The 22,301-nt window shown below is 35.5% G+C and overlaps 1 protein-coding gene across 8 annotated transcripts in view; it reads right to left on the reverse strand.

Moving 5' to 3' along the window:
• Nucleotides 1–20,605, reverse strand: part of LOC138325529 (band 4.1-like protein 3) — a 130,717-nt gene extending 110,112 nt beyond the window's left edge. For 4 of the 8 annotated variants that reach the window (XM_069271261.1, XM_069271263.1, XM_069271262.1 and 1 more), the window contains exon 1: nucleotides 20,462–20,605. The gene's annotated coding sequence lies outside the window, so the exon portion shown is untranslated. The remainder of the gene's footprint in view (nucleotides 1–20,461) is intronic. The other 4 variants (XM_069271274.1, XM_069271265.1, XM_069271264.1 and 1 more) reach the window with 1 other exon arrangement.
• Nucleotides 20,606–22,301: the final 1,696 nt, after the last annotated feature.

A 22,301-nucleotide genomic window follows, 5' to 3' on the forward strand; every position in this document is an offset into this window, starting at 1 on the left:
AGATCACCTGGCTATTACTACGACTACTTATAGCCTTAATGGTACAAATATTTTCATATCTCCATTTTGATGCCAACATCTATAAATGAATATTCTTATAAAATGTATACATACATCTCTTTAATATTTAAACATATAAGCATTTTAAATTTAATAATTTTTTTCTCTCCTGCTTAATTTCTGCTTGAATTATCCACAAATTTTTTTTTATTTTGTAATATTTCCTGTCGACATAAAAGAGATATAGCTGTTAGTGTTGATTTTCATAAAAATTTTAATTTGTTTACATCCTGTTGAAACACTTAATGGTGTAACTTAAGATTTATGTATAAATCAAAAATTTGAATATCTGTATTATACAAAAGTATATCAGCGTAACAATAAGCAGATAGCCGAGAATGTAGTGGCTCAAAATAAAGTATTTTACCTGTATATTTAAGGTTTATTGATAATCAAGTATTTTACCTGTATATTTAAGGTTTATTGATCATCAATCAAAACCAATGAAATATATGATAATGTGGTTATTAGAGGGGGACCTCACATTAAAACACATAGCAAGGGGAGTAACTCCTTCATTCCTGGTCCTATAAGCCAGACAGACTTAAATATTACAGACATTAATTCTGCTTCCTGATCTTATCCCAGCATCATACATCACATGTTTCCAAGTATTTATTGCAAATGTCAACAGATTCAGTAGACGTTCCCACGATTCGATCACATAGATACGACTTCATTACAGAAATGTCAAACATATCCATCCAATGGTCCAATGATAATTGAACAAACATTAACATTATATTCCTCCATAAACATCATGTGATACTGCAGAATATTTGATATCTATCAGCGACTATATCAAGCTACCATCAATGGTTCTGTATCAGTATGCTTAAAAATGCTATAATATTATTGGGGCAATCCGTAATACTCTATATATCTACATATGTGTAGTGGCCAGGCTTTGATTCAAACCCTGAACTCAAAATACTAGTCAGATGCTTAAGCTTGGAATTGTTAGCGACCTGGTTTTTTTTTTATTTTAAAGCCAGCACCAAGAAAAACTACCTAAAATCTTCCCTCCCTTTTTCATCTCCATCCTGAAGACTCAACTGCCTAAAGACTCATTACACAACATTAACAAGGTTTAAAGTTTGGGATTCCCCTTGTCAAATATTCACATGTCTGGAAACAAGCTAGGTTTATATTTACAGGTACTGAATAAAAAAAAAGCTGACCAGACTTGTATGATTGGCAAGACCAGGGTTCGAACCCCAGACCTCTGCTCACTTGCAACACAGGATGGTACAGCTAGCATGGATGGTCTATCTTTCCCTGTAGTAGGTCATTTCCATCATATATTACATCTCATGTCCTAAGAATATTGATATTATAGCAATAATTTTGGTCTTTACATTATCTGGATTCTCATAATATTAGGTTAAAAAAAATGCTGTCTTTTCATTTGAAAGGGGAGATCATTTTCAACTTGGGCTTGAGGCTTCAGGTAGTTCCATAGGAAATTATAACTATAGGAAATGGAGGATATTCAAGTTAAATAGGGATTCCTGAAAATTAAAGAAAGTTGGTGAAACTGTGTCTGAATATCCCCAAACTCCACAAATGTGGAAGTTAGTTCTACCTTGCTAATACTTTAGATCTACATACAACAGTATTTTATTGCTCAAATAAAAAGAAAAGATCATTAACTCCTGAATCCTTAACAAAAAACATGTATTGTCATCCAGATGGCGTTTATTTAACTAGATTCAGTGTTGATACTATCACCATTACTAAAACAAACACCCAGAGGTCAAAAAGTTCTCTTTCCATAAATACTGCCATCGGCTGGATCTTCTGATGGCAGACATTACAAGTTTCCTTCATAAATACAACAGCTGCATCTTATAAACATGGATTCTAATTATACAGCTAGCTTGTCTAAGGATGTGGGGGTGCTATGAATTTACTGGAGGTTAGATTGCTGAAATTAAAATCACATGTCAAGAAAACTGAATTTTGATTGAATTGCCAACCAGATATTTTACCACAAACATGCTCCTTTTGTTTAAGATTGACATAAAATACATATAAATTGATATTATCTTGAATTATTATCAATAACTGCATCAGTAAATAGTAATTGTAAGAATACATGTTGTATATAAATTTTAAAGCAGCAATTCGTTAAGTGTAGCTTAAATAAATATTAAAGTTCATGTAAGGATCATTTTATGATCAAATGGTATCAACGAAAAAGACGAATGCCTTTATCCTATAGAATTGTCAAGGTCAGTTTTCAAGGTCAATGCCAGATCAATATCATCCTAGGTCACCTTATCATGGTCATCTTTGGTTCATAGCATCTCATGAAACTATCAGACACATTTTAACTTGGCTGATGAAGAACTGTATATAAGCATGGTAACTACATTTGATGAGAGCTTCATGAAATATTTCATAAGCAGAATTTTCTAAAAATCATTCTAAAGTACCGTTGTTGACATTTGATAATTACTAAGATCATAATTTAGTCTTTTAATATTTATTATGCTTTTACCACATTGATGATTTATCAATTATCAGTACCAAATTATCTTACAGTAAAATTATAAAAGACTTGTGAAGTATAACTTTGATATTAGATATAATCTATTTATTTATAATCTACAAACTATGATAGATAAACCAGCCCTGTATGTAACAATTTTTCTGGTGGTGTAATCTACATCAACATTCCAGCATCAGAAACATCAGAAGTCAGCTTCCTACAGAATCCAATACAGAATCCAATACAGACTCATAGAATCCCCAAACAACTGTCTACTAGTCTACTGCCATATACCACAAAGGCCAACTCAATGTCAATCACGAAACCACAGAACCACTTACTGCCAGAACACCAACCACTAAACCTGTGGAGTAAAAGTCGAGAAACCACAGAACCACTTACTGCCAGAACACCAACCACTAAACCTGTGGAGTAAAAGTCGAGAAGTACAAGTATAATGTTTAGTACTTTAATTAGTTAACACAAAAATCTATTTCTTTCATTTTTGTGTTTTGGAATTCTGTCTTTTTCCCTCAGTTTATAGTAATTAGTGCCCTGATGCACCTTAACCCTTTCATCCCTGAAAATTTATAATAAGCTGTTCCAGACTTTGAATCAGATGAGTTTAAATGTGTGTTTAGGGGTGAATGAATTAACTCTAGAGTCACTAATTGCTTATGTTGTAACAATTAGCAACCAACCATTAATGATTTTGATGAAATTTTCATGATCATCAGCTTTATTATGAACTCCATCAAGTTCATAAAATACTTTTCATGTACAATTCATTATGTTTATTCAATTGGAAGGTTCATGCATGAACATTACTCATAAACTCCATTAAGTTCACAACAATTCATGAACTGTTCATGAGCTTTTTCTATTTTTAGAGGTCATCCTATGTGCATAGAAATGCAAGTTCCTGAATAATTCATGGAATTTTTCTGAGGATTTTTGTTCTTAAGACATTGCTGCCAACAAAGCCAAAAAAAAAACTGAAATTATACAGAGACATTGATCAAAATGGAAGGAACTGTTATCAAACCAGAGAATTTGCATTAGTTCTCTAACATCAAAATCTGTTGAATCTTGTGAACTGGTGTGATGGAAAACAAACTGCATGATATATGACCTTGACCTTGTGATATGATTGATTGTTGGTCATATATGGCAGCGGTTGATCTCCACGGAAACGGACACAAACACTTTATAATTCCAATATATTACCAATGACACACTTATCAACAAAATTGGTCTGATATGAAATTCGATAAAATGGATCCTGAGACAATTTTTGTGCTTGCTGCATAACAACATGTTATTGATCTCATTGTCTCATGATGTCATTGACCAAATTTAGTGATTAATGCATCTGGTATATTTGTAACATCCATTGACTAGGGTAGCTTAATTGGTATAGCACTCCAGCTAATGTTTGGAGTGTCCCGGGTTTGAATCCTGGCCTGCATGGTCAAGCATTTTGCTGCTCCTAAAACATATCCTTCCACTAGCTCTTTAAATCTGGGTTGCAAGATAGGAACCTACATGGGCAGTTGCCAGGTACTGACTGTTGTAATTAAGTCAGTAGATTTTCTCTAGGTACTCTGGTTTCCTTCAACATGGCACATCCTTAAATGACTCTGGCTGTTTATGGCATGAGCAATACACAAAAAAACACATTAACATCAAGCTATACCAAGTATATATCCTGAACTTGACTTGGTCAATTATAATGGCAGCCAGGAAGCTCAATTGGTAAGATATATTGTGGCTAGTGTTTGCAGGTTCTGGGTGAGAACCCCTGCCCTGCATGGCTGCTATATTTTCGATTCAAAGGCTGAGGCTAATAAAAATATGTTATTTGTTCCAACCAATTAGCCAGCAGCCCTATAATGAACATTCCACTTAACAGTACACTAAATTCAAACATTTTGATGTATTGAAGAAGTTTAACAGTGGTCCCATCTACTCAAATATTAAGCAAGGTTTTACAGGCGTCTTTAGACAATGCAGGATTTGCACATGTTATCTTTTGGAATTGACGAGAGCTGCATGTCAATGAACGAGATGGCTTTCACTTTACTGCATGATGCACATATTGAAATATTTCGATCCCAGTCATGCAATAAAGCTATCAGACACAGCCAGCCATTTTTATTAAAGTGTCTGAATCCCTAATGATTTTTATACAGACTCACAAATCTAAGTATGACTAGTCAGGCGAGAACATCATCTGTGTAGGAGTAATATAGCCGCGTGGGTTGTTGGTGAAAAAATTATGAAACGTGTATCAAAAAACAGTCTTGTATATGTCAGTTTAAAAATATTTAAGCTTTAACGATCTGAAACTATGACTAATTTTGAAATCCTCCTTAAAACTTCAAAATCCTGTGTTAGCTTTGTACTCAGTGTCAGAAAAATCATACACCAAACTGCAGAATCAATGCTGTAGTGTAATATGGGCCTCAGAATATGGCCCTGTCTTCCCAATTAGAAATGGTTATTATATTGTTTCCACTGGGTAGTGAAACTTTGGTAGATACTTTAGATTTATAGATTATGAATAGATACAAATGTGTGACAGGAGAGGAGAGAGGCCGGACCGTGATTCAAACCCAGGACCTCCGAACACTAACCAAATGTTGTACCGCTAAGCTACCTGGTCACTGATGATTGACCCAGTCCAATCCCTCTACACTCCTCTCTCCTTTTTTCAAAGACTTTGCTGTCATACAAGACCCTTATACCACCTACGTGGGTATTTTAGTTGAGCACCAAGTTTGTAATAGGAGATCAAGGAGAAAATGTAGGAACCAGACCAGGATTCGAACCCAGGACCTCCAAACAATAGCCAAATGCTCTACTGCTGAGCTACCCCAGGTCACTGATGATCGACTCAATCCAATCCCACTGCAAATGTATTTAATCATGATTAAACATGCTAAGATCTTTTCTTTGGAGACAAATGGAATTGCAGTATTCCTATAAGACTCCCAAGGACACTAAATAGAACTGGAAACTAACATTTCAAAAGGCCTCGGCCCTGCTTTTCAAACCAGAGAATATATATCCTGAACTACACAGTATCCCAGACTTAATTACCAATATTATTATCTACCATTTTGATATTATCATAGATAATATCTTCAATATTACTTACCATTAGAATCATTCTTGATCAATATAAACTTTAAAACAAGAGAGCATATGCATAAAATGTAGTGTCCCTATGATAGGGGTTCCAACCTGGGACCTGACCACACTCTAGGCAGATGCTCTACCAATTCAGAGCTACCGGTGGGATCTCCAGTGAATAATCAACCCTGAGTCCTGAGGTCCAATACTTTTTTACAAGGATTATAGAAAAAAAACGCAAGACACCAACCAACTCTTTTCGATCCTTACATAAAGTATATACAGCAATTACCCAGGTGGGATTAAACAAACTAAGTAACACAAATTCCCTGAAGGTGAGAAATCCCAAGAGAACATTCATTCTAGCAAGGAGGGTGGCTGACTCAGGCAGATAGAGTATGTTTACAAATCTTAGAGATTAAAAATCAGAGATAAAATCCTGTCTATGGCTTTACACTTCCTGTGTGTGGTGTATTTATAGAGTTTTCGGTCTCTGGACTGAGCAAATGGAACTATTCTGGCCCTAGACTAATTCCCAAAGCTGAAATACAGTACACAGGTACTAGACTGGCCGGACCACATCATAATTTCTCAGCTGAATTTTATTATTAGATTATCTCCCCCTAGTTTGAACCTTAAAATCACACATGCTGAAAAGACAAAAAATTATCAATCAAAGGTTTAGTGATGATTTTTGATATGTCAGAGATTGACAAGTCTACAATAGGACCCAGTGGCTGGAGATTTATACAGCTTTAAATCTCTTATTGACTCAAAGTGTTTAAAAAATGTTTATCAAGACAGTAACCATATTTTACCCAACAAGAGGCCCAAAGGGCCTTAATGGTTATCTGACTACCTTGGCAATAGTAAAATTAATTATATATGTGTGTCACTTTGTCAGGACCATGTCAGGATCATTTTCAATTTCTTTCAACAAATTTTATTTCAAAAACAAGAGGCCCAAGGGCCTTAACATATAGCAAATTAATTAGATATAGTGTCATGGTAGCCATCTTCGATTTGTGATCAACCAGAGATGTAACAATACTTTGTCGGGCCCATGTCAGGATCATTTCATGCAAGTTTCAGCCAAATCGCACCGGCAGAACTTGAGAAGAAGTTCAAAATGTGTTTTCAAGATGGCGGCTGTGGCGGCCATCTTGGGTTTCGGATCAACCTAAAAAAATAACAACACTTTGTCAGAACCATGTCCGGATCATTTCATGCAAGTTTCAGTCAAATCGCACCGGTAGAATTTGAGAAGAAGTTCAAAATGTGTTTTCAAGATGGCGGCTGTGGCGGCCATCTTGGGTTTCGTATCAACCAAAAAAATAACAACACTTTGTCAGGACCATGTCAGGATCATTTCATGCAAGTTTCAGTCAAATCGCACCAGTAGAACTTGAGAAGAAGTTCAAAATGTGTTTTCAAGATGGCGGCTGTGGTGGCCATCTTGGATTTTGGATCGACTCGAAAAATAACAACACTTTGAGAAAAAGCACTCAAAGGCGCACCGGAAAACGTGAGAAGAAGTCAACAATGTGTTTTTTCATTTGGCGGCTGTTGGTGGCCAATCTGGAATTCGAATCAACCCGAATAAATCACAACACTTCTGTCGGAACCCATTTCAGGATCTTTCATGCAAATATCAGCCAAATCCGCACCATAAGAAACTTTGAGAAGAAGTTCAAATGTGTTTACAAATGGCGGCTTGACCTGGCCAGTCTAGAACTTTGAGAAAAGTTCAAAATGTGTTTTCAAGAAGGCGGCTATGGGCCATCATTGGGTTTCGGATCGACCCGAAAAAATAACAACACTTTGTAAGATCATGGTCCAGGATTTGCAAGCCAAATCGCCATGGAGAAACTATTCTTTGGCGGCCCTAGACGATTGTCAGGACCTCATGTCATTCCCAAAGCTGCATACCAATGTAAATACAGTACACAGACTCGTACTAGAGACCACATCATAATTTCTCAGCTGGACCATGTCAGGAATTCATGGCAAGGTTTCATCAAAATCGCACCGGTATTAGATCGTGTTTTATCTTGTGGCGGCCCCTAGTTTGACCATGTCTGATTACCTTAAAATAGAATTGAGAATGAAGTTCAATAATGTGTTTTTTCACATCTTGGATTTCATGCTTTTGGTGATACCTATGTCAGGAAAAGACAAATACGCAAAAATTATCAAATGGCGGGCCTGTAGGCGGCCAAAGGATTTAGTGATGAGTTTTTTGAATATGTGTTTTCAAGATGGAGGGCTATGTGGGGCATCTGTGGTACCTAATAAGCACTGAGAAGGGAAGTAGTTCAACAAAGTCCGTGTTTTCAAGATGGCGACTGTGGGCGCGCAATCTTGGATTTCCCCATGTCCCTATAAGCGCCCTTTCCTTCTTTTGAAGCCCTCAATTTCAATTGCACAGGCTTAAATAAAGACCAAACTGTATTGGTTTGCAATTGTTTTTGACTTATTAAGGACCTTCTCATTTTTTTCTTCAATTTTTAAATGCCCTGGGCGCTTATTGGGTTGAATACGGTAGCTAGAATGCTCTTCATTAATTCATAGGTTTATGTTGCATGGTCCTTCTGACTTCAAGATATCAAGCCTTGACTATATTTTTTTACTGTAAAACAGAATATCCAGATAATTTCTTTCTTTCCCTCCACATGTTCAAACTTGATAATCCCCAAAGCAATTTTAGTAACCTTGGATAAAGATTTCTATGATAGCTTCTATGACACGACCATATCCCTATAATGGTACCTGCCGGTATATATATTTTTGAACAGTGATGTATTTTACAGACGTTTTGTGAGCTATAATTCACACTACTTAAGGGAAGTGCATTGTGAAGTATTACACATGTTGGAGGGCCACTTGTAAGGTCGGAAGTACACACTTTTAAGTATTCGGTAACACCCTTCGCAAAATTTCACCGGTGCTGCGGCCCATTGTTAAAACATTCTAATATTGTGCAACTAAATCATACTTGGATATAATTTCATGAATGTTCAGGAAGAAACAAGAAAATTATAAAATTACCATCAAATTGTGTTCAAGTTCAGCAGGACAGGTTTTGAGACCACTAATACTATCTTTCTATGTTTTAATTCAATTTATGTGCCCTAGCTACCAACAGCCAGTATCATTTAAAGACATGCAAGGTCTAAAATATGGAGAAAGCTGGAGTAGCCAGAGAAAAATCCTCGACCTGTGGTTGGTACCTGGAAACTGCCTCACATGGGCTTTAAAGTCATATTCAAAATAACCCAGAGGTGGAGGGCTGGTGAAATACTCGGTCATCTCTAGCCCCTACTTATCAACAAGTGTAAAATGCATAAACCATTTACCGTATTCGACCTAATAAGTGCCAATTTCCCTATAAGCGCCCTCTCCCTTTTGGGGGCCTCAATTTCAATTGCCCAGTCAAAAGACCATGACTATCGAAACTGTATAGGTTTGCAATAATTTTGTCTTATTAAGCACCTTTTCATGTTTTCAATTTTTCGAACGCCCTGGGTGCTTTTTTGGTCGAATATGGTATATGTATACATGTACCTATGTAGCAGTTTCCAAATTCATGCTCTAAACTAAAATTAACATATGACTACATCAAAACGTTTAATTTTTACTAAAATTTTTGGTAAATTGCATGTATGAAATTGATTTTGCTGAATCTACATGAACGAATTGATGGTTTGCCAGCTGTCTATATAATCAAACAATGTATGACTTTTTGCATTGTGTTTTTGCTATGACATTTTCTCCGACATTGAATAGGTACACATGCATTTGGAAGCACAAGGCATGCCTTATATATATCATTCTGCCTGGTAACTTTAGTTATCTCCATATAGTAACTACGTCTATTTTGACATAAAGCTGCATGTTAAGTTAGTTTTTTACTAATAATCTCCTATTTTTAGAAATCTGAGTTGACAATAAGACTTAATTAAGGTAAAATAACTGAAGCTTTAAGAATAATTTTTTACGCAATTGAAAATCTGTTAAATCAAGAACAGCCAAGTGAATAATTCATCAACTACATGTATACATCATCATTTAAGATTTTCGGATCAATAATCAAGTTATCAAATAGAAAACATTTAGAAAGCAAGTAAAACTTTGAAAGTTTATAAAAACAGAGAAAAGACCTACCTTCGTTTTCCAATCTAGTATTAAGTGTACCAAGAGATGGGAGATATATAACACACTAGGAATATCCACGCACACACGTGCCGTACCAGCTTCCCAGAGGGATACTGTGCAAATTTAACCCAGAGAAGTGTGGCCATTCAATAGATACACATTGACACATCCACAAGCTTATCTCAAACTTCATACTCGAGTATCTCAGTCTCTTAAAAACTTTACCAGCATAAGCATACACCCTGCTGTGTTATATATAATCATTTCTAGAGATAAAAAATTGGATTTTATAACCTATACCATCAGAATGAATTAACCTGATGTGGTTTGGTCATGAAAGAATCCCCATTAAAATGCTTGGATATGTTCATTAAAATTCTCATCTCCAAATGTGCCATGTATCAAAACTGAATCAAATTGACTAAAAGACCATTAAGTTGCGATTGGTAGGGTTGCTATATGATGATAGCAAGAAAAGGCTCCAGGGATGTGAATGTTTTGTATATGTGTGTGTGTTTGGATATTAAGTTTTGTAGCAGAATTTGAGCGAGATTGTGATGCTGATACTAATCGTGGGATAGGTACAGTAGGAGAACTTAATGACCAGAGTGGTATTTATATCACTAGTAATAGACTACAGCATATCTTACATCATTGGTTCAGGTCTGCCACAGAGATATATACAAGATGTCTATTTCAACACCAAATGCCACATTTTATTTGCGCTTTTAGCTACTGAAATTTTTAAATCAATGTCTGAAATTGCATTTTGACCTATAGCAACCCAGGCATCTTGGCTATAGACGAAGGTTTAATTGGAATTGGCAGATCAAATCTTGGCCAATGGCTAACTCAGACTGAGAATTTCCACGCAATTGCAATATTACTTGAAATCTAGACAATATGGGTGAGTGTCACATTTATAGAAATATATGACATCAGTAATTGATATCGCAGACCAAGAAATTTCAATGAAATGAACATCATTGAATTTAAAGGGGCATTGTTGCATATTAGGGATTTCAGATGACAAAAAATGATACACTGTATGCATAATTGATTTGATATTTTCTCTTGATTTCTTTAAATTGAGGAAATTTAATGAAATCCTGGTCTTGCATGAATTTTCTAAAGAAATTCCCCATTACCAATATCAAACTAAAATGCTGCCTTCTATAGAACACAATCCATGTTGTACTTATAGCACATATAACTTTAACTGTTGCGACCAGACATTGATCTTAGTCACCAATCTTCTGAGCCATCATACCACTACTTTTCTGGTTAAAAATAGATGTCCCAGAGGATTTCTGCAATAACTGGCAAATTTATGGATACATTGCTTGTGCAAAATACAATCTAAATACCAGACAGTTTTGTCCAAAACATGCAACTCAGTAAATTAGTAATTACATTTGTTGTGTATATAACTGGTTTTGCACAACCTTTCCGTAGGTCAAATTGGCTACCACATTATACGATTGTCCAACCTTTACGCCATACTTGATATTGCGTTTATGGTATAACACATTCATAAATATTTGTTCAACAGGGCTATGAGCTGAAATAGGTGTAAAACAAGTGACAAAGTATTGTCACATCGTATCTCAATTGTTTTATCTCTGAAGAATTCAATGTCCCTTCATATTCTCCATCTTTGGGTTTCAAATTCAAATCCCATGTGGGACAGTTACTAAGTACTGTGACTTATACATATATATATATATAGGTCAGTGGTTTTTCTCTGGGTACTCCAGCTTTTCTCACATCTAATAGACCGGACAGACTTTGAATGACCCTGGTTGTTCATAGTAAAACATAACCACACAAATAAAGTATCTTTATACTCCAGCTTTTCTCACATCTTATAGACCGGACAAACTTTAAATGATCCTGGTTGTTCACAGTAAAACATAACCACACAAATAAAGTATCTTTATACTCCAGCTTTTCTCACATCTTATAGACCGGACAAACTTTAAATGACCCTGGTTGTTCACAGTAAAACATAACCACACAAATAAAGTATCTTTATACTCCAGCTTTTCTCACATCTTATAGACCGGACAAACTTTAAATGATCCTGGTTGTTCACAGTAAAACATAACCATGCACACAAATAAAGTATCTTTCTACAGACAATGTTAGGCCCTAAATTACCATATGTTTGCTGATAGTCCATTAAACTCAAATAAACAAACAAACATGTATTATTACACATATTGCATATTACAGAGTTATACTTGCAGGTAGAAATATTGATGGTGACATCATGAGGTTGAAAGCGTAACATCATACAATTGTACTTTTCAGTGAACACAATGTGAGTTTCGCTCACAAAATAATGATGTCACAATACCTTTCAACAAAGGAGCTAACTTTGGACAGGGCAAAATGTGACACAACTTGATGAGATTGTATGAGCAACCCTTAACTTGCCTCATTTCATGGCAGGACATGTTTCATAAAACATGCCCATAAACGCCGCAAGTTAAAAAAGCGAGACAATACAAAATGAAGATAATAAAAAAAAAATATAAACAATCCAAAGTAAACAAGTCTTTAGAACCAAGCAAAGCTCATGTGATCACAACTTTGATCTGGAACCAAGACACAGTCAAACAAAGCTATGGAACCTAAATCAAGGTCTGTTAGTGCTGCACCCAGTAGCTCTACTGTATTGGCAAAGCCAGCAACATATAAAAATGGGAGAAAACAAAGAACAAAGACTACAGAAATATGGTAAAGCTGTGAGCCGATATATATCTGCGATGCCAGGAAATAAAACATCCACGTTCTTTTTTACTTAATCAGTGGATCATTTTTACCTCCCCAGACTGGAGAGCGATCAAAGGAACAATTAGAACAATGATACAACAGTATGTATATCACAGCATCGAAAGCCAGCGAATAATGGCATGTTTCACATAGATTTCCAAAAGGAATGGCAGATATTATACATTTGTATGTAAGATAATATAGACATAGGTTCTAACTGCTGGGTAAGATTCCGAATGGAACTTTGGAGTGCAAAAACAAAACAGTGATAGCCAACATAATTATTACAAAAGAATCCGTTGTGGCGCATGCAAAGACTGTCGGTCGATCAGGAAACAAATATGAATACCTCTAACATATTATCACACAAAAGAGTTCCTGTAATATTCATCCCTTCGTTTTGAGATACCTTTTCCAGCACTATGCCAATTTCTGCAGTGAGACATGTTTTGATAGGTCTGTGAAGCTGAGACATTCTTGGCATGTATGTGACATTCTTGTGTAAAACTAACCCTTCTAGTAATGTCAGCTAATACTTGAACAAGAGTTTTGTGGCAAAACATTTAGGACAATCGCTTAGCAATAGTGAGACATTTGTCTCTATTGTTGTTAGTCACTATATGTTTGTACATTTCATCACCAACCTGTGCAGTAATGCTGTCTGCTACCTTTCCTTGAGATCTATGTTACTGACCTACAGCTTTGTCTCAATTTACTGCCAAAAACATCATACTTACCTGACAGTGGCATGTTAGTTTTATATCCCTCATCAGCCATAGTGTTGAGTGATTGTCAGAAAAATTTGTCTTCAGAAGAAAGAATTCATGGAACCCATAGAAATTAAGATGGAAGATATTCTGTGTATATTATAAGCAGCAACCTGTAAAATTTGCTGAGTTATCTTTGCAATGATTGAACCAAGGTAGCAAACAAAAAATATCCATAGTATGCATAACATTCAAAGTGCAAATAGTTAGATACAAATGGATAAATTTGATATTACGAGGCATATTCAACTTAATGTGTATACATGCAATCCTATATTTACATCACAAACTGTTTAATTTTATGGAGGAAATCTAGAATTCGCTGGAAGCTCAGCACCAGTCACAGATATAGGACAGTGAACGATAACTTAGTGCCATTTAATCTAGAGATTACAAGGAAAACCACTCTGTACTTCAGACTGTAATTTGTAGTTGAACTGAAAACAAGTCACAAAGGAATTCAGTTTGACTCAACAGTTGTTGTTCTAAAAGGAATTGTTTTTATCTATCATGTTGACTCATGACAGTAATAGACAATTTTGAAAGTTTGTGATGGATAGAGACTTTGTGACTGTTTAAATCAGAGCATTATACTGTGGTATATATTTTCGGGGTCTTTTTTTATTTCAGTTTTTGCTTATTATAATCGTAGAATCCTGTTTTTGAGGTTTGTAAAATATTACTTCATTTGTGCAAGAAAAATTATGTGTCTAAGACAAACAACCTCCCCCCCATATTTGCATATTTATAATTCTAGCTGTCTTAAAATCACCTCTATAGAAGATCAACTGGTTCATATGACAATATTTTGGAGCAAATTGCAACACAGATCAACCTCTGTATGAAGAATATTTTTCCATTGTAAGCAGGGTTGTTCTTTATATACAGGTTTGGCTGTATTAAAATCATCTATAAGCCTTAGGTCATTTATCCTTGAATATCCATTTAATACTTTTTCTGAATCCCAGATGAAGAAAAAAAAAACTTTTTTTGGCAATTTAAGAACGTTATCACTGCTTTCTATTTCTAGTCTAAATTTAATCCAGAAGCATTTATACCTAGATAAAAGTACAGCTATCAGATCAACCAGTATATTAAACAGTCCATTCACATCTTCTAATTAAATTATGTATCGTTAAAAGATTAGAGATAATTATTGACTGTGATAGGTACAAAGAGCGGTGCTCTGTTAGGGGCCAACCTTGTAATGAGACAGATCAGCCACCTTTACTGACGAGGAAATTGTGAATTTTTGTGAATTACTGGAGAAAAAAAACCTGGTCTGGGTTCAACAACCTACACCAAGATAAACAGACTGTCAGGTTGATGATATTTTATAATGTTATACTGGTAGAGATGAAGGAGGAAAAACATGATACATTATAACCATCCATCTCTTCTTATCCATCTCTTCTTATCCATAACTCATCTCTTCTCATCCATAACTCATTTGGTTTAAACAAGTATTTGTTGCAGAATTCCTCAAGGTTAAAGGGTAGTATGATCCTTTGAAAAATGCAATTTTTTTATTCATTCATTATAAGCATTTAAATTTGTTAAAACTAATACATGTTTTTCCTTTGTAGAAAAGGCCTATAAACCAAATATGTTTGACTTGAAAATAACCCTGCAGAGCTAAAATTATACATCTCTCCTGATCTGTAAATAGCAATCTAACAAATATTGACATATTCATGCATTGTAATTCATTTCCAATAGTTTACAAATATAATTACATGCAAAATTGATTTTTCTCTTATAGCAATTGTATATTGACCTGAATTTCATACTACATATTAGAACCATACTGAATCATATGCATTAAAACATTCCTTTTTCATAAAGACATATAAAACTTCAAAACATAATGAAATTATCTCCCCTGAATTGAAAACATTTAAAACTTCCTAATCAAAGATTTGATGACTTCAGCATCCGATTCCACTTAGTCCTCCTTTGTTTTGAAACAAATCAAATATTTGTTTACGTTTATTTATTACTGTTGCAGAATTCACATATTAATTAAGCCACAGAAAAAGTGTCTCTCCAAAAGATATGTTGATAGGTATCAAATAATAGCAGGAAGAAGATGTATTAATGTTTAATATATCAAATCATCATCTTGTATGAACAGTTGTGTGTGAATGGGTGGAAGTCATGTTGTTGTTGTTGGGGGGCGGGGGGGGGGGGGGGGGGGATGGGGAAGGATGAATCATTTGTATACCGAATATACATGTTGTTTCTATACTTCTACAACATGTGCAAGAAAGATAAATAATCTATGACTTTTCTATAAAATTTTAAGCTTTTCACTCATTCCGAAAAAAAAAATCCATTAATTGTAATGTATTCACTGTTGTATCTATAGATTCTGTCAAATCTTCATGATGTCCACGACTGAGGCATCCTCAGTACTCCAGGGATTACTATCACTGATGTTATAACATTATAACGTCAGTGATAGTAACCCCTGGCGTATCGAGGATGTGACTGAGATGGCATATCTACATAATTGCTTTTATCACAAATGAAGTTTCTATACTGAGGAATGAAATTGCAGGCTATCAGATACTTAACGTGATACATTTTACATTGCTGCCAATGTTCAGTATTTTTTTTTTTTTTTTAATTATTTCTTTTTTTTTCAACATTCAGATAACTTTAATCAAAGTAACAATTTTCCAAAATCAATTTTGCGTTCAACAGCAGAAATGGTACAATCATCATTAAATTCTCAAGACAATCTGATATCCAATTCTAAAACTACCGGTACTTGATATTCCGGCTTCAAGATCAGAAACAGATTCTCATGTAACATGAAATCATTGATATTCATATACTGCATGTATTTTTTTTAATCAGCATGGATAATTTGTTTTTGATAGCTTTCGATCAAAACCTGGGCCTCTCTTTATTATGAATTGATTATTTCTTATGACAACTTCAGTCCATAGGATGTAGGCCATAGCCTTTTAATTTTGGTTTCTTGATGAGATTGTCTTAGAGACATGTACATTGTATACGGATAATGTAGAACTTGAGCAAGTCTACATTTCACTGATACCTTGAGAGAGATGTAATAAATAACTTGAGTAAGTTTAGATCTGACTAAGTTGTAGTATGAATGTAATGACAGAAAACTTGAGCAAGTCTAGATCAGATTTTGTTGAGTGTAGTGATGGGTAAAGATGTGTGACAGGTACACTTGTAGCTGGCACCTCATAAGTGTCTAAACAATCGGGAGACGATAATGGTTCTGACACCCCCATCACGCCTGGTACTAATTTACCAACACAAGTACAAATCAGCAATTACAACAGGATAATACATTGGTGCCACAGCCATCTTTAAAGCGATATGTAACTTTATATCAGACTATTCCTACCCTCTTTTCTCCTTTTTTTTAAATTAGAGATTTTCCTTTCCACTTCCTTTCTGTATAGTCTGGACGATTGTTTTCAATAGCTGCTCTTTTTGACTCACCCCATTTCTTTCATTGCCAGGCATTGTAATAACTCTGAGTTTTATCTCATGTCATCTACCATTGTCAAGTTTTGTCTCCTGTCATTTACCATTGTCAAGTTTTGTCTCCTGTCATCTACCATTGTCAAGTTTTGTCTCCTGTCATCTACCATTGTCAAGTTTTTTGTCTCCTGTCATCTACCATTGTCAAGTTTGTCTCCTGTCATCTACCATTGTCAAGTTTGTCTCCTGTCATCTACCATTGTCAAGTTTTGTCTCCTGTCATCTACCATTGTCAAGTTTTGTCTCCTGTCATCTACCATTGTCAAGTTTTGTCTCCTGTCATCTACCATTGTCAAGTTTTGTCTCCTGTCATCTACCATTGTCAAGTTTTGTCTCCTGTCATCTACCATTGTCAAGTTTTGTCTCCTGTCATCTACCATTGTCAAGTTTTGTCTCCTGTCATCTACCATTGTCAAGTTTTGTCTCCTGTCATCTACCATTGTCAAGTTTTGTCTCCTGTCATCTACCATTGTCAAGTTTTGTCTCCTGTCATCTACCATTGTCAAGTTTTGTCTCCTATCATCTACTTATTGTCAAGTTTTGTCTCCTGTCATCTACCATTGTCAATTTTTGTCTCCTGTCATCTACCACTGTCAAATTTTGTCTCCTGTCATCTACCCATTGTCAAGTTTTGTCTCCTATCATCTACTTATTGTCAAGTTTTGTCTCCTGTCATCTACCATTGCCAAGTTTTGTCTCCTACTAATCTCCTTAATCGTCAAATTTTGTTTCATGTCATCTACCCTAGCCAATTTTTGTCTCAATTAAAATACCCTTGCCAAGTTTTGTCTCATGACATCTACCCATTGCCAAGTTTTGTCTCTTGTCATCTACCATTGCCAAGTTTTGTCTCCTACTAATCTCCTTCATTGCCAAGTTTTGTCTCATGACTTCTACCCTTGCCAAGTTTTGTCTCATGACATCTACCCATTGTCAAGTTTTGTCTCCTGTCATCTCCTTCATTGCCAGGTTTTGTCTCTTGTCATCTCCTTCATTGCCATGCTTTGTCTTATGTCATCTACCCTTGCCAATTTTTGTCTCTTGTCATCTACCATTTTAAAGTTTTGTCTCCTACTAATCTCCTTCATTGCCAAGTTTTGTCTCATGACATCTACCCTTGCCAAGTTTTGTCTCATGACATCTACCCATTGCCAGGTTTTGTCTCCTGTCATCTCCTTCATTGCCAGGTTTTGTCTCTTGTCATCTCCTTCATTGCCATGCTTTGTCTCATGTCATCTACCCATTGCTATAACTAAAGTAACTTACTATCGTTTTCATTACAAAGTTTTATCTCCTGACTTTACTTTCATTGGTAAGTTTTGTCTCATCTCAAAAACTTTACCTTATCTAATTTCATTCAATGTCACCCTCATCAATATCAAGCCCTTCCTCTCAAAATCACCAATACCCAACTCAGGCCTTTATTTTCTTCCAATCCATTTATCCATAAATTTCCCTCTGAAAAGTTTGCAGTCTTGCTTCCCTTCCTCCAAGCCCCTACAGCTTTGTTCTCCATCAAATATAAGAAAGAATTTTTATTCTAGCCCCAGAACCTATACCCTTTCCTGTCATCCCCCAAGGTCTCAGCCTCCTCCTTTCTCAATCAACTGGCCTAAGATCTATAGCCTTTTACTAGAAGACTCCATAATGATTGTATAATTCTATCCTCTCTTCCCTAAAGATCTCGATGTGTTATCCTCCAAAATGGTCTAGCTCTTCTCTCTCCTCAAATAAAAGAAACGGACAATACTCTTTCTTCTTTTAAAATTATCTTCCCCAAGTATAAGCTGTGTCCTTTTTCCAGTTAGGACTGTGTTCCCCTTTCATCTCCCCACTCCCAAAAAGGCCCAACTTAATGCTCTCTCCATCAGGGTCTATATTAACTTCTTCCTTTCCTCAAAACCTAAAAAGCTACCAAACGTAATGGTGTGCCCCACCCACACCACACCTCCACCCCCCAACACCACTGTACTATACTACCTAACCCACACTCCATCCCCACACCCATTCCATCCCCACACTACCCCCTTACTGCCCTCCTCCTCCACTCTCATCCCCACACCTCCCCGTTACTACCCCCTCCCTTCCCTTTATAACACAGCAGACTAACACACTCCATCACCCATACATTTGATAGATGAGGCTGTCTGTTATGACTTCTAGGAGCATTCCTATATTCACAGTATATTATAGGATACAAATTAGACACAGCTGAATGGACACACTGACCTACACAATCTGTTTTCATTCTACAAAATGGTGCTTTTCCAGTCAGTAAAATATTTTTACCAAAATATAAGATAGTAACTGACTGTCTCTCTATACTAACAAAATAGTGTCTTTTTCTTTTGCTGTTTACAATTTAACAAATAAATGAATGAATGAATGAATGAATGAATGAATGAATGAATGAATGAATGAATGAATGAATGAACAACTAAATAAATGAATGAATGAATGAATGAATGAATGAATGAATGAATGAATGAATGAATGAATGAATGAATGAATGAATGAATGAATGAATGAATGAATGAATGAATAAATGAATGAATGAATGAACGAACAACCAAATGAGCAATAACCAAAGGAATGAATGTTTCTTTACATTTTTTTACCCTCTGCCTGTGTCATCCTTATAAATAGCTGCAGATATCAATAAATGGTAGTCTCCACATGGAAGTTGCTAGTGGGAGTGAAGTATGTGACTCCTGCCCAGATGGAATAACTCAATCAATATTTCCGAATGTCTGTCCATTATAGCTGTTTACCATGGGGCTGTCTCAGACACATGTACAGTGGAAGCATGTCAATCTCAGTTTCTAAATATAGCACACAACACAAATGATGTCAGTTTCAAAAATATACATCCTCTTAATGAATTATGTAAGTTTCAAATTACTACAAATTACTAGACTCTCTCCTTGTAAGTCTGAACAGCTGATTAGCTTCTAAATGATTTAAGCTGTTCTTGACTAAACCTTTTCTAAATATCAGCTATGCAAGACTTCTGTTTCAATTTTTTTGCCAAACATGTGCACTAACATGTATTTGGAATGACTTTCGGGTTGATTTGAATTTTGTAAGGTACAGTAGACAACAGATTTTTAGTTTCATATTGTATGAACATAATGATTGATCAAATGGAAAATTGTCTTTGAAACCTTGTAGAAAAGCTAAACTGTAGGGTTTCACATTTGGTGACAACCAGACATTTTGTCTCTGTTATAATATTCAATATCTTATATAGGATAATTGTCACAATATAAGCAATGGCTGGAAATTACTGCATAGATCCTGTGGATTAAGACACCTGAATAACGACCGTGTAAATGGTATGTATCGCTAATGAAGGGAATTGGATGTTCATCACATAATTAGCGTATACTTAACGATACATAGTGATGATATACCGATACAGTATAGTATCCTATGCATGCAATCACACAAACAAATGTCAGTATACGAAATTACAATGAAAATGTTCAAATATCAAGGAAATGGTCGTCATGGCAGTGGCTATTTTAGAAACCATATCGATACTTACGGAAGCGAATGCTGTCTTGGTTTCTAAAATCCCCAATTTTGAGCACAACTAGAGCAAGAGAGATTCAGCGCTGACCCCAACCATCAGCCACCTCCGTCGCTGTAATAGCGCACGCGTGCGTTTCACATAACCACTACGTGCGCTACAACCACAGATGAGCTGTACAAGGACCAAGCCGACCTAAATTCGATAATTGTTCATGATATTTCCGAGTTCTCGTATTCCTCCTCCAAAACTTAACATATCTCCACAGGGAAATCGGATGTAAACATCAATTTTGTCTGCAAGGCGCCTCATTCTTTCTTATATTGGTTGAATAGCTCTATAGACATTTTTACATTTCTGTTGGCAATAGGTGCAAAAAATCGCGAATTATTCAATTTTATCTATACGTAATATGATTTACAAATAAAATGTTCATTCATGTACATTAGGTTTTTTAACCTTCTGATTATCCAAGATAGTACATTTTCTGTTTCTTTTCTGAGACATAAGATCAAAAGATACTCAAATACAATGTACGTTTGTTGTACAGCCTTAACGTCGTTTTCCCAATACAGCAAACTCTGAGGAATACATTAAGCGCAGAAAGAGAAAATCTAGCTCAGTTCAGTGGGACAGCTTTTAAGGAATCGGTAGATTTTCAACTAAACGGAACTCTGGTCTCAGTTTGATATAATAATGATAACATATTATGTCGTTTCCACTGGCGATATAACACGTGTTTGTAAAGTGTAAGGGAGCTAACTCCTGAAATGACTTGTTACTTTAAGCTAGACACTAACGATCGCATTCAGACAACGGTTATGAAGTCACCAAATCTTACGTTTTGCCATCCGTAAAAATATTAAAAATTCATGATTGTAACACAGGGGTCTGAGAGTTAGTTACAATTTATAAAATATACAATGCATTTGAACCAATACCAGAGTGTCCGTCATCCTCGATATCGCAGAGTATATACATGTACATACAAGTACATTTTTGTAACGACAGTGATAGTAACTCCTGGTATAGTGAGGGTGAGTGTCTACAGAAGATATATACTTTATAGATAAAAAAGTATGGAAAACACATTACTTAATGCGAGTTAATGCACCATGTAGAGTATGATTATACCATTGTAAATATTCTCGTATGAAATTCGTCTTTATCTGTTTTGTTTCCAACATCCTTTGAATTTTGTAATTATCTGTACTTAGTATTTATGGCGGTTGATTATGGCCATCTCGTGTTTCGATAATGCGACAAGACAACTTTTTTATCTATATTAAATTTTGGGTTTGCGACTACGACAACAAGAGTATTGATTTAAACATATTTTATTGCAAAATGTGCAATGGGATTGGGCACAAGTTGTACAACTTATATAAAGCCCGTTCCCAAAAAATTAAAACATTCAAATGACATATACAAGATGGCATTTACAATATAAGATATACATAATATATAAAGTTGTATTTGAGACACAGAGAGAGGGAGAGAGTGAGGGAAGAGAGAGAAAGAGAGAGATGGGGGAGGGAGAGAGCTATTTTATATGCTCCTCAAGGTGATCATTTCACCTCCTAATATACTTTCATTTTAAAATCTATCCCTCCGATAAAGGCGACAGAAGTTCTAAACCACTTTTCATAACTTTCAACTTATCACTGTTCATATCATTCTTTCCTACGTTTGGCTTTCTCCTGGTCACTCTAGGCTTCCTTTGAATATTCTTTTCTCTTTTGTCGTCAGTATCGCAGGGTTATACAAATATAATTTGCGTGTAAATACAAAACTAGTGAGATGTTGGGAGTAAAACAGATATGGAAATATTTGATAATAATAGAAGAACGAAGTT

Source organism: Argopecten irradians, chromosome 6 (assembly GCF_041381155.1).
Source record: "Argopecten irradians isolate NY chromosome 6, Ai_NY, whole genome shotgun sequence".
Classification (NCBI taxonomy): domain Eukaryota; kingdom Metazoa; phylum Mollusca; class Bivalvia; order Pectinida; family Pectinidae; genus Argopecten; species Argopecten irradians.